The sequence below is a fragment of the Corvus moneduloides genome, chromosome 6, assembly GCF_009650955.1.
Source record: "Corvus moneduloides isolate bCorMon1 chromosome 6, bCorMon1.pri, whole genome shotgun sequence".
Classification (NCBI taxonomy): domain Eukaryota; kingdom Metazoa; phylum Chordata; class Aves; order Passeriformes; family Corvidae; genus Corvus; species Corvus moneduloides.
The window spans coordinates 30,119,710-30,133,992 of NC_045481.1; the positions used below are offsets into that span (position 1 = coordinate 30,119,710).

The 14,283-nt window shown below is 39.8% G+C and overlaps 1 protein-coding gene across 1 annotated transcript in view; it reads right to left on the reverse strand.

Annotated features, from left to right (window-relative positions):
* The window catches only part of DPH6 (diphthamine biosynthesis 6), a 229,962-nt gene that overhangs the window by 3,590 nt on the left and 212,089 nt on the right, over nucleotides 1-14,283 (reverse strand). Inside the window, exon 15 of the transcript XR_004240725.1 lies at nucleotides 6,281-6,369. The gene's annotated coding sequence lies outside the window, so the exon portion shown is untranslated. The remainder of the gene's footprint in view (nucleotides 1-6,280; nucleotides 6,370-14,283) is intronic.

Consider the following 14,283-nt stretch of genomic DNA (forward strand, 5'->3'; position numbering starts at 1 on the left):
AGGAGGCATTATGAATTTGATGGTCTTAGGAGAGGGAAAAACTGGGAGAAAATGAAGTTGAGCAATACCAACATATCCAACAAGCAACCTAGGTTTCCTTAGAGTCAGGACAAACAAGGTAATGGGCATCATTGACACAAGTGAAGCATCTCAAAAATTTTCTGTGAAATAAATAGTCTTAATATGTATTCATTATCTGAATATTTACACGAAGTCTTCTGGAGGTGATGATTTAGTGTACAGGCTTTGGGTGAGGAAGAGATGAAAATCTGGGGGTTTTTCTGATTTAGAGTGGCCGGGGACCAATACTCTGTGCTGAGTGCAAAAGGCAGAAAATGTGTATCTGACTTTGATACCTTAGGCCAATACCCTAACCAGCAGAAAATGAGCTTCTTTATGGGAATTTCAGCACCATGACAATTTTCAAAAGTCTTTTACTCATACAAGATGTAAAGAAGAACAAATGTAAAAACTGCTGCAGCAAGAGGAATTATTGTTATCTTTTTAGCTATACCTTCTTTAGCCGTGCTTTTACCACTTCTGGCATTTTAAAGCACAATCCATTTCATACACATTTTCCAGGAGAAAATCAATATGAAACTCTAATCTGAGCTATAAGTAGTTGCTACACTGAGAAAAAAAGTTTGATACACTGAACTGCTCAACCAAATAAATAATTTAGATAACTGAGTCAATGGTGCTGAAAAGTAAGTCTTCATTAATGGACATCACTGAGAGAGCAAAGAAAGCAAAATGAATCATCAGTCTATTGCCTTTAATAATATGATTAAAGAAAGACGGTACTGAATTATTAAGAACAGTGGGGATGGAAAAGAAAAAGACCAAAACCTGTAAAGGTACCAGTTTGCAGAATGATGATGAACTGGATACTCTTGATATTCTGAAGGGGTTTGTATTCTTTTAATTTTATAACTCTTACAGCTGACTATTACATAGGTCTTGATTCTCTACCTAGCAAAACACAAGCCTCTCCTTCCCCTCAGTTTCATATAAATCAATGATTTATGTAATTTACATATAAAAGTGGATTAGCAACTGAATTTCAGAGGCCCCTGAAGCAGTATTACAAGCAAGTCTTACTCCTTTAGAGGTTAATAGCAAAACTCAGAGACACCCTAACGAGGACAGAAACAACCACCAGGATTTTGAAGCTAGGAGAGGAGAGTAACTTACATAGTTTTTCTTTCTGCAGAGAAATAAAGATGAATTCACAAAATTTAATTCCACGAGAGAGGAATATTTTAGAGTGATAATAGTATACTTTGAATCCACCTTCCACATAATTCCACAAAGCCAATTCCCTTAGATTCCCTCAGGCATTGCTTCCAGAAAAGGTTAGCTTTACTGCCCCTTTTTATTTGACTTTTCAGCTGGATATTGTTCTTCATATACATGCTTATGTGTACCCTTAAATGGGATGTACAGTTCAAAGATTTCTTGTATGCTGGACTGGTTTTGCTCTCACAAATGATCCGAGTCTGCTCTCTGGATATAGAATCCCTAAGTAATTATACATTTGAATTTAGTTTTAGATTTGCAACTCTTCAAAAGAATATTGTAAAAAGCTGAGGTAAGTCCTTGTCCATGACATCTGTGCATAAAGATTTGCTCAGATTCACTTGGTTATCTAAGTACGTGCTTTTTACATGCCATTAAAATATGATGAAAGGGTATGCTGGGGATTCTATATTTTAATTTGATTTGATCAGTTGTTAACTTTTATTCCTTCTGAATTGGACATTCTAATAGCAAGGGTAACCTCATTTGGTGTACTACAAAGACCTCTGTTATCATTATTACTAAATTCCATGATATAAAAGACATAGATTTATTTTATTTATTTCATTTAATTCTATTTTGTTTTTTATTTCTAGTCTCATACATTTACCTTGGGAAATTTACATGCTAGCTTTTGCTGCCTAACCATGTAGCTATAATGCTATAACCTCTGTCCTTACCCTCTTCTAACTGCCCCATGTATTGTTCCTTTCATTCATTTCATTGTGCTACATTGTGTCTAAATTGCATTGTTAGCTATCCCAGGAAGAACAGACAGAACTCTGTATGTTTATAATACTACAAAAATAATTAATAACTGCACTCTGATCCCACTCATAAAAACTCCTACAGCCCCCTGCCCTATATTGAAAGCATGTGTTATAAATTGTCTGAAGAAACTACAGATGCTGACTGCAAAAGGAAGTAAAGAATATGGTCACCAGCAGATATATTCAATGTATGACCAGCACAGCATCTCTTATCACCTCATATGTTTGTACCTGGGAGAGGAGTTGTTTGATCCTTTGAGCAGGTTGCCAGGACAACCTGTCCACGTTTAGATCCTTATTTAAAAGGGTGAGCAATGAGAAGGATGTACATCAGTAACTGAATTGCCTTCACAAATTTCACCTAACCAGCAGGCTACAAACAAGGCAGTCCAGCTCTACATCACTGATGAAGCTTATATATAGATATTGGAATATGTTGCTTAATGCACTGCAGACAGAAGTGTGGGTACTGTAGTAATGGCTGTGGTATTGAAATCTCTGTATGGCACAGTATTGTCAGTATAAATCATCATGCATTCCAGAAGGAGCAGCAATGAAGCTGGAGGGTATCTATTGCTTATTATCTCTTCCCATGCAAGAAACAAAGGCCACCAGCTGAAGCTGATGACAGAGCAGCAAGAACAAACAACAAGGTGTGGTTTGCTTATTTTCAGAAGTGACTTATGCAGAAAGGACAGAAGATGAAAACTACTATTTCAGTAGTTAAAACTGTAGAGATCCTGTCAAGTGTTAGCATCCAATTGAATAATTTAATGCCATCTAAATATGCATTCTTCAGCTGATTCTTTTTTCCTTAAGTATGACAAGTACAAAAAACTCCAAGGTATAATTGAGGGGTATGGCAAATGTCCATAGATCCCCAAAGAAGATCAAGGGCTCTTTTGTTGTCTGTTTGCCAGAGTTGGTAGAAAATAGCTAAATAAATTCTCCTCCCTCAGTGTGGCATTTCTGGTTTGTTTCCATACTGGCAAACTTTCTTCATCGTCTGACTCAGAGAAAAAGCTATCCCAAATGTTTATGTTGGAGCTGAGAACCTTGCTTAAGCCATTGCAGGATAAATTTTAGAGTGTCCAGACCTTGGATTCCTTTATACTAGATCCACTTTTAATATAGTTCATTGGATCTGGTTGCAACCCCTGAAATGGCTTTGGGGATCCATTTCTAATTTTCCTCTCTTGAATTTTTTCTGTGTCTCCTGAGATCCAGTATTTTATGTGGTTGCATCACTGCAGCTGGTTGGTCACCATGAATCCCAGTGTGTTACTGACTGTATGAAATCAGCATGTTGGCCAGTAAGACCTAGGTTGCAAAGCACAGATCAAATACATCTTCTTATATCTGGACTTCCACTTCGTGAAAGTTCTGAGAAATAATAATAAGTAATTATCTCTGTCTACTTCAAAACACAGAAAGGATTCAGTGACAATAGTAGTTGTCAGCCTAATACATTTTGGCACCTGTTAAATAGAACAGTATCTTGACAGTGGTATGATTAGACTTACCAGCAAATCTGAAAGCAGAAAACATAGCTAATTAAGACTGACATAAACCCCCCAATAACATGCCCTTTTCAGAAATGTCCAAAGCAGTTAAATCTACAAGTGACAAGTGTTGGTTTCACCCAGCTCAGGTGAGGAAGAGTGAAAACTGGAGGAACAGAGAGCTTTGGTAAACAGGATCATCAGGTACTCAATTATTTCTGTTATGTCATCTCTGCCTTTCTACTTCAAAAGAACTTTTGGCAAAGAGACTTTACAAGCAATGTGTAGTTGGACATAACATAATATTCTAATTAAGTATATTACAATGAAAGCAGATTTAGTTTTTGCACTTTAGGAATGTTTCACTGTGTCTAATGAAAACACGACAGTGGCAACATTACAGAAATTTTCTGGTTTTTCTTTGGCAGATCCCTCAGTTATATAATAATAATTTTCTAGAAGTGTGGCTTTTAACTTAAAGACATCAGGACTTTAGTTTGTGTGTAACAGTCGTTGAATCAGTATTTTAGGAGAAATAATAAGGCCCTTCTAGGGATTCTGAAAATAGGCCAAAACTTGGACTTGCCCTAATATTTCATTCTGAACTCCAGAGAATGACAACTGGACAGTAGTTATCCAGGTAGTAGAGGCTGATGGTGACTAGCATCCCAAATTGAAGGTATTAAAGGACCAAAAGTTGTCAATTTTTTCAGGATATTATCTGAAAAAAAACATCTTGGCTTCTGTAGTCAGGTGATTTTTTCTGTAGTCAGGTGATACTTTAGAAATTGCAGGAAACTGCCCTAAGGGCAGCTATATGTCTGGTGATAAAAGCCTTGCAATGCTGAATCTCTGACATCCTTTTGAAAGCTTTAGTTAGCCTGTGGGCTCAAAGACCAAAAGTTATTTGAATCTATGGATAAACAGCAGACCCAGTTTTTGGAATTAATATCTCTTAGGAGTAATCTCATTTATACACACCAGGCACTACATTAAATGAAAGGTAATTCAGAAGGGAATAGGTTACATTTTCTGTAACATCTGCAACCTCAGAGCCAGCTCATCCAAAACTAAAACTATCTGGTTGTCAACTTTATCATTTCACCCAAAGGAAAGCTGACAGCTTTTAGATAATCTACTTTCTAAGTCCTTCTGTAGAGAGCACTTCCCTTGAAGCCTGATGCATGGTCTTTTTGGCAATTGCAGGTGAATCAAAACTTGGACACAGAGCAGTCTCCATCAGCTCTTCTCACCAAGTATTTAATGAAGTTCTAACAGCCTGGGGTTTCCATAGTTGATGCTCAATGATAGTGTTTCTTCCATAATGGTTGATTAAAAAAAAAAACAACAACCCAACCACTTTTGCATAATCTTACTGGGATTACTTGATCTAGTGGGTTTTCTCTAGTACTTTCTCTTTACTTTCAGTCTGTCTGTAGTGAGAAAAATGAGGCTTTCTGTCATATGGATTCAGCTTTCTACATTTTAATCAGATGCCCATCAAATGCAGACAAGGCATAACAAATATTCATGACAATAAGGCAACAATCTCAGACTTTGAATTACTTTAGCAATTCCAAATGCTCTCTGGAAAACAGGGATGCAACTGGAATCATAATTCAGGTCTGATTCATCACATCTGTATTACTGACTATTCTAGAAAATAGCTTGAAAGGATGCAAGTGTGAATGTGTGCTTCTGTGTGTGTGTTGAGGATGTTGTAAAAATTTTCTTTTTCTTTTAAGAAAAAGCTGCTGTATACCAAACTGCATGCAAACTTAGGCAAAAAAAAAAGGTGGAAAAGAGTATTAGACTAAACTAAACAAAGTCCCATTAGGCTGCTAGTCTTGCAATGCAGAATGTAATTTCCAGAATATATTTTCCTAAAACGAGATTTTCAAGATCAGTAGTATTTTGTGATGGGAACAAACATTTACGAAGGAAGACAAAGGCTATCCACTGTGAGAATAGTGTCTGTGCCACCTGTGACCCTTCCTTGTCTTCCTCACCACAACCTAGATATTAATGCTGTACTTTAAATATGTGAGACTGCTTAAATCATATCAAGCCCTCCTCAGGAGAATGTTAAACAAACAGAGAAACAGTTAACCTAACATTTATCAGCATACATGCTGGCAGAAACAGTCTCAGAGAGTTTGAATAAATCACAAAGCTGTTTCCATCGCCTCATTATTATTTTTTTTAATAAGACAACATATATGGACAGATGACTGTCTTAAGTGATCAGTAGTAAAAAATTTATAAATGCCAGATTAATAACAGGAATTACATGTTCCAGTAAAACTCCACAATGTGATCAATTTGGCTCTCATTATTTATAAATATTTTATAATATTTATATTTAGTCACTGTGTAAGACAATAGTAGTTAAGCTGTGTCTGTTCCAGACAAAGCTGAAAGAGTTTGGAGCTATTCCATCCTCCAATATTATAGTAATTTTCATCTTTTGAATCTGTCTCAAATGGAATAAAATTGTCCAGTCATGCTGTGCAACAATATTTTCTCAAATCTGTATCAGCTTTTTTTGAGATTTGTTAATTTATATTCTACATATTAAAGTGCTTTTCCAGAGGGAGGAAATTGGAAAGGGCTGAAAGGGAAGGAAAAGAATCTTGTTCAAATATTTCACAATTCACTCGAAATCTAGTTACGTGCTGAGTCCCCACAGTTTGGTACAACTTACTCCACCTTTGATCAAGTCACACATGGTCATTCCAAGCTGTCAGGCAGCCTTCATTTCCTCTAAGAACCCACACAGGTCATGTCTGATGGGGCTCCTGCAATATAGAAGTCACAAGTTTTGGGTTGAGGGGGGCTGCACAGACTGCCACAGTTGTAAGTCTCAATTCCTGCTTTTGGAAATAAAGGCTATACAATTTCTAACAAAATACTGTTATGGCTTGATGTAAGAAAAAGAACACATAACCAACCAAAAGTATTTTCTGAACATCCTTTAAATCTTTCTAGCAAGGCAGTCCAAACCCTTTTAATAATTTATGTGTTGTTCAAAACTGAAATTAAATCAAAAATCATGGCAATCCACAATGGCGTCCTTGAGCTGTGTGAAGCTTTCAGCAAGTGGTGGCTATTTAGTGGTGTCTTCTGAGTCTATTTTTTAACCCTACCTACAGTTCAGAGCAGCATGGAAACACTTCTACCTTCTTGAAATCAGGCAGGTGTAGATCAAACACTGTACATATATCAGAGCTTTACAGGGGAAATTGCTGGTAGGTCACTGATATGCAAAGCTAACCTTTAATTGTCTTCAAAAGTTTAAGGATCATTTAAATTGCAATTCTACAGGGAAAGGAGGATGGAAATGTGAAATAAAGAGTCTATGGGCCTGATTCATGAAAAAGTTACAGACCATTTACATAGGAAAGGAATGCATGAAAATCCTCTACAGTGTGCCTATGTGATTTATTAAATTCCTTTTCTGTGTGTAATCGGCTAACTGCACTTGAAAGGTGTAGATTCCAGAGATGAGAGCAAAAGGCTGAAGAAAATGAGGTAGAGCATTGTACCTTGCTCAGGATTTGTGCCCAGCACATAGACAAAAAGGTAACTGTGGTGAGCATAGAAAACACTTTCAAAATTCAGCAGCCTGTCTTCCTTTAAAGTGCTCATTGACAGTGAGCTCATGAGTTCTCTCTCCTGAAGACATATGTCTCACACATATCAAACTGCTATACTGGAACTTGAAAAATGATGCTATGTTAGAGTTTGTTTGTTTTGATGGTGGAGTTTTTATAGTAATCTCATTATATTAAAAACCTGGGAGTAGCACAATTATAATGTTGAACTCCATAGTCAAAGGAAGATCCATCAAAACCAAACACTCAGTATGACTGAATATTTTTTTCTCCTACTTACTGTTCTTTTTTCAGCATCTTTTTTGTCAGCCATTAAAGCACTTATGTCAGCCAGTATCACCAAGGGGTAGAAATTTCCCCTCTCTTTGTGCAAATCTGTTACCAATGGCCTATGGAGGACTAATAATCACGTGATAATTTTGCTCTGCCTTACTATTCAAACTGGAACTGTTATCTCTAGTTCCCCAACACACTTGTTGACTGTGTCTTACAGGTCAGGGTTCAGGATTAGCATCAATCAGGAAGGAATATTTACCATTCCCTGACACTTTCAGTGGGAATTTCCGGTACTAGTTTGAAAACAAACCAGTGGGAGGCACCAAGTCAGAATAACAATTTAATAGAGAAATTAAAAAAAAAAAAAAAAAATAAAGGCAGAAAACACTGGGTTAAACTGACAGAGTCAGGATACAACCTGGCACCCTGTTAGTCAGGGTGGTGGTAGCAGTCTGATAAGATGGTGGTTGCAGTCCTCCTCAAGTGATGGATGTGGTTCTGTTGAAGGAGTGATCCTGTAGAAGGATCTGCTCTTCCTCAGCAGGTCCAGTGGTAGCTGTGTAGCTCCTGTCCTCTGTGAATCCAGTAGAAAGGTTGTCTATGGTGTTTGGAATCCCAGATTATATCCAGGATGGAATGCTTGGTTCCTCCCTCTGGGTGGAGCATCTCACAATGGGATGATGAGTCATGAGGCAGAGTGTTGATTAGGCTCATTAACAGAAGATAATCCGGAGGGAGTTATCTCTGAGTCATGCAGCAGGGCATTGATGGGCCATTAACAGAAAGATAGTCTGGGGGGAGGAGGCAAGGAAACACTGCTCCACCTGATTTCAACAGCTCATGAGGATGGTAATAGAATACACTGCAACCCAGGACATTTCCTTACACACATTACAGACAAAATGGCTTAATATCACATTAGATAAAACTTTTTTATCACAAGGCAGGTTTTGAGCAGACAAGTCATTGAAGAACAGGGTAGATATCAGGCCCCACCAGAATGTATGTGAGACTAGAACTCTTTTTAAGTACCCATGAGTGAAAACTCCAATGGTTAAGGAAAATGTAGACAGATGGCTAGAGAAAATGTAAGAGAGAAAAGAAAACAAAAGGAAGAATTAGAAACGCAAAAAGTTATTTGATAAATAGATAACAAAGAGAAGGGAGTCTGGAACATTTCTTTATTTAAAAAGAAAACAGGAAGCTTTTTTAGGAAAGCAGGAAGTCACCACAGAAGGAAAGAGAGCAAGAATGCAAAAATATGCCAGTATGTCTTACGCCATGCTGAACTCTAAAACTGCCTGAGCTGGCAAGGCAAGATACTCAGTCAATCCAGAGAACAGAAACCTGCACTGATCTATATTACCATGAGCTATGCTGGAGCCCAGATGAATAGGACAAACTGAATGAATCCTGTGTGGCCTGAAGGATATATGGGATGTGCAGGACAATCAAATCAGGGTGTGTCATGGCATACGTTAGAGAAATTGAACAAGTATGTATGAAAAACATGAAAGAGTGAACTGAGGTGTGTGGGTTGAGCTGGCATAGAGGTAGAATGAATTTCTGCACATATCAAACAAGTGGTTTGGTTGTTTTTATGATTTAGAAGATGAAAAAGGAGCTTTTTTTACCATTGTTTTGCTTAGCAACAGCAACAAAGACGAGTACTCAGCTGGGACTGTCATTTGATCAGCTCATTAAAATATTAAGAAAGAACACAGCAGAGCTCTGAGCCTGCAGAGCTGCCAAAATCAGGTTCCCAATACACAGGGAAGGAATGCTGAGAATTTTTCTCCTTTTCTTTTTCTCTTCTACCCCTTATTGTCATCAGTCTTGAATCAGAGTGCTTCCTGCTGTTAGTTTTCACTAGGTACTTTCCTCGTGTCTCAAGTAAAGAGGCCTGGGGCACCATGTTCCACGGCTTCTTCCACAAATAATACAGATTAATGTCCATCCCAGAAGACCTGTTGTAACAGGTTTCTTTTCCTTGAGTCCTCCTGTAGCCAAAGCAATGCAAAAGTTCCCCTGCCTGCTATGACAGCCTGATTTATGTGAGTGGAATAATAGAACCAAAGCTGAGAAGATAACTGAAGGATCTGAAGATATTGCAGCTTGTTTGCTTGTCAGAATATGTTGCCTAAAGTAGGAATCTGAGTAATTTCAAGACATTTTGACTGACTTTATGAAATTCTGTTTGTGTTGCTGTGGTGGGTTGACCCCAGCCCACACAGCTGCTCACTCATTTCTCCCCTCTCCCCAGTGGGATGGCAGAGAGAACAGAAACAACGAAAGTGAGAAAGCTCGTGGGTCAAAGCAAAAACAATTTAATAGGTGAAGAAAAAAGATAGGATGTCACGTGATGCAAAGGCAATCACTCACCAACTCCCACAAACCGACTGATGCCAAATAGTGGCCACCTTGGAACAATCTCCCCTTCTTTGCCTTTTACCTCAGCTCTGTGCTGAGCATGGCACCATATGGTATTGGACCATCCCTTTGGCCACTTCAGGTCAGCTGTTCCCCGTGTTCCCTCACAGATTCCTGCCCATGCCCTGCCTAATTGCTGGGGGCAGAGTTGGGAAAAAGAGAAAGCCTTGATGCTGTGCAAGCAGGATTTAGCAGTAGCCAAAACACTGGCATGTTACCAACACTGTTTTAGCCACAAAGTCAAAAAAGCAGCTATAATTGACAATTCTAACAGTTACAAAGAGAGTAACTCTGAGTATCTCTCAGACCCAGTACAGTAGCTATGGTGGACCTATGTACTCATAAATTGTGAATACAACTGGTACCTCTAGAAAACAGAACAAAATGAAAGAGTGAAATACTGATTTTAAAATGTGGCTCTTTTCACTTCACATTGTGGTGCATTCTCTCACACTCAACACTCATTGCCTGACCCCACCTGTAAGGTGAGGAAGAGTAGTGGCTTTGACAAGGTAAAAAAAGTTTTCTGCATTTTCATTTTTTCTTTTGTTGCTCCCTTTTAATTTAGTTACCTTCGCTGTTTTTCTTCTTCCCACAACTTCATTTTTCTTTTTCTCCCTGGTACATTCCCTTCTTCAAGTTATCCATAACCAGTAAACCAGTAGGTTTCACTACTGCTCTCCTCCAGCTTTGGAGCCAGTGCATTATTCTCTGCCCTTCAAAGAGGTGGAATGCTCCATTGCTTTGGAGAGCCAGAATTTATCTAACCAACTGCTCAGCCCCTACCTCCAGAAATATATGCTTTAAATATTCAGTATCCTAAAAAAAATACAAGGTGTAGTCTCTTAGACAATATGCCTGATGTCTTGGACCCCTTATTTTCTGTGCTGATGCAAACTATGCTGCTTTCTGGCATTCACTTTGGCCCCACTTGATCAAAATGTATACATCTAAACATCTCAATAATATCAGGAAACCATATTTTGATAGCAATTTTAATGTACTTCAGGGAATGAATTCTTACATTAAATCAGTATTAAAAAAGGTTAGCCCAATGTCAACACAGTAACTCTCAAGGAAAAGGAGGCTTTCATAAGAAAATAGGAATAACACTGACAGTTTGATACAAAATAGCTCAGAAACATGAACAAGTATGGAGGGCTATTTTTTCTTTTTTGTACTGAGGAGATTGTGCCTGAAACAGAAACGACTGAGAGAACAAGCAGAGAAAGAGAAATCATTTGGGGTCTTTTTGTTTCTTGTATAATTAGCCACTGATCCAGTCCTGAAAGGGAGACCAGATGTTAGAATACACTTAAAAAGCCATTAAAAAAGATAAAATAAAAAAAGGAAATAGTCTTTCGATACCAACCATGGCTAGAAGGCTCTTCTCATGCTCAACAGTCATTGTCAATTGTTAATCAACAGCATGACACACTCCTACCAATGTGACCTGCGTTATCTTACTTTGTACTCATTGGAGCAATTGAGAAACGTTATGGGAATGCTTTCTTCCCAGATGAGTTCATAATTTCACAGCTGTAGTGGGGCATATGTCTTTGTCCTTAGAACAAAGGATTAAAATAGCTCATTTCTCCTATTTAGTTTAGTTCTTGTAAGTTATATTCTGTTGTCCTTCTCAAAGGCTTCTGGGAGAGCTGCTTGACACCAGCAACATGGAGAATCAGGACAATAGCTCTGTAAATAAACTACAAAAAGAGTTGGGCAAGCACATCTGAGGCAAATAATTTCTCTCATGAACTGGAAAGTGGCAATGTAAGGATGAGTAGGGGTTTTGATGTTTAAGGTAGACAACAGGATCAGGTATTTCTTTGGATTCTAGTCCTAACAGTTCACTGACATGTGGCCTGACTTAGAACCGAAAGAGATACATCAACATGTGTCAGTTTTAGAAAATTTTAGCTTACATATCCTATAACAGCATCACAGATTTTCCCTGAGCCCTGGTGTTCCTTAGCACGTCTGCAGAGCAACAAAAGAAAGATATTTAGAGGAAGGAGAGCCCAAAGACTCTTACAGCTACAGTAAGCTGTGCTTCAGCTGCTTTTATCAGAGGGCAGTTCTGAGTTGATGTGTGATGAGATGGAAGTGAAATATCTTCTGTTTTGTATCCATCCTGTACTACCGACTGCTGCTCCACCTCTCTAGGTGTTGAAGTTGGTACCCAACAACAGCAGTGATGCAAAGCACTCAACACTGGAAGGACAGATGAAAACTTACATCATGAACCAACACTTAATTAGGTCAGTGATCAATGCCAACAGCTAATACTGATTCAAAACCCTTCTGCAGGTTTTACATGCATTTTAAATGCATTTGGTTATGGTTGTCCTGTGTCCCAGTGAACTGTATTGCACAATAAGAGAGGAGAATGCTGTTTTTTCTCTGGGTTGGGTTTTGTACCAGGTCCAAGCTGGCTTGGGTGTTTGATATGAGGAGAGTATTCATGCCTATCTGTGACTTCTGAATTGCACTGAGCTGAGAGCAAGGCATCTGAGTCCTTCAGTCGCTCTTGTTCTCTTGGCATGTACCTACACAATATCCTGGGAAACTGACAGAGTTGATTTAAAGAATGCGATCTGTGTCTCACAATGTGTTTTATGAATAAACCACATGTATAATCTGTGTCTTTGGATTCTACTAGATGACAAGTCAGCTCTGAGTTAGATAGTGTTCTTTTATCTGCTTCCCACCTCTTCAGTGCAGCAACCTTGCTCCTGCAGCTGACCAACACAACTGATGATCTGAGAGGGCAGTTCCTGCTAGAGCTGTTAGGACAACCATGTTGGAACAGTCAGAAAGGAGTGGTACAGCAGAGTCGTACTCATATTGAGGTGGCCACTTGAGGTGGTTGTCTTGATTTCAACCCTTTTGACCTCCAGAGATGTGCAATGGTCTGTGGCTGACAAACGAATGTCTGCCAACACAGGATCCTGCTGATGACTCTTTCTAGGCCCTGCCTTCCTCCTGTTTGTTTGTTTGTGTGCTGGGCTTTCAAATTTCAGCTGGGAATTCAGTTTGGAGCTAACACAGACGATGACACAGGTAGGGTAAATGCCAGCCACAGTCTTTGGTGTCTGGACTTCTTGGAGCTGTACTTCTCCCACAGGAAAGGAGGCTGTGAAATAAATACCTGTGATGTGGTTCTGCAATGCTCTGCCTGTCTGTGCTGCTTTGAATACTTGATTTATCAGGGCCAGACACTCAACAAAAGCCTATTCTGGAATCTCAAGTGACCACTAGGACAGTCTACTCTTGTTTGCATAGCTTCTAAGTCCTTCCTCCTGGGAAGGGTCCCCTTCATAAGTGGAGTGGTTCTAAGAGCACAGGTGAGTGTCTAGGTCCAGCCCTGGCCCTCTGTGCAGCATCACAACATGCCAGTATAAAAGCATCTCCTGCAGCCTGCTTCTTTCAAATGCTTCACAAGTGGCAAGTCAGAAAACATTAGGTTTTGGTGGAAAGAAAACAGCTGTTTATTTAATTCTATTTGAATGATGGTGTGGAATTTAATTAAGCAAAGACATGAAGTATGTTGGTAAATTGTGAGTGTGTGTAGGTGGGTGTGTTGGTGGGTGTAGGGAGCATATGGAAGAACTGCAGCATGAGAAAGCAGCCAACAGAAGGGGTTTGAAAAGTCTAAAGCAGAGCAGACTTCTCTTCCCTTCCTGCATTTTAACTCTCCCTTTGGCACCGGTTCATGCTGCAACCTCATTCTCTCCCTCCTGGTTGATACATTATACTTGTATCTCTCAGTATTTGCTGTGAATGTAATTCTTGTATTTATAGTTCTAGGTCCGAAAGGGAAACACAAAATTGGCTAAAATAAACCCTTAAGTTTGCAAAGCAGCAAATGGTATGGTAAGGGGTGTGTGTGTGCGTGTCTGTGCGTGTGCGTTTGCTGCCCATGACACTTCATGCATCAATCAGGAACCATACTTACTTCATTGCTAATTGTAATTACTGTGCCCCGTTTCTGCCCAGTTGCAGAGCGAGAGGCAAGCCCCGGGCCGCGCTGTGGGGCCGCCATGGCTGCTCCGGCCCGGCCCGGCCCTGCGGCGGCCCGCGGGCGGCCCCGTGCTGTTGCGCGGCGGGAGCGGGCGGGGGCAGCATTGCCCGCGGAATGGCGGCGGCTGCCGCGGCTCGGGCGGGACCGCGTAGGGGATGAGGGAGGGGAAGCAGAGAGATGAAATCCCCTTTTCTGTGCCCCTTCGGAGTCTGTCGAGGGTTGCTGTGCGGCGTGCTCGGACGTGCCTTTACCGCCTTTCTCTTTCGGGGGAGATTGTGAGCTTAAAAAATGCGGTCAGCACCAGCAGCCGGCGACAGGGATACCTCTACCTGGGAACAGTGACAAAGGCTTCCAACCGGGATTTT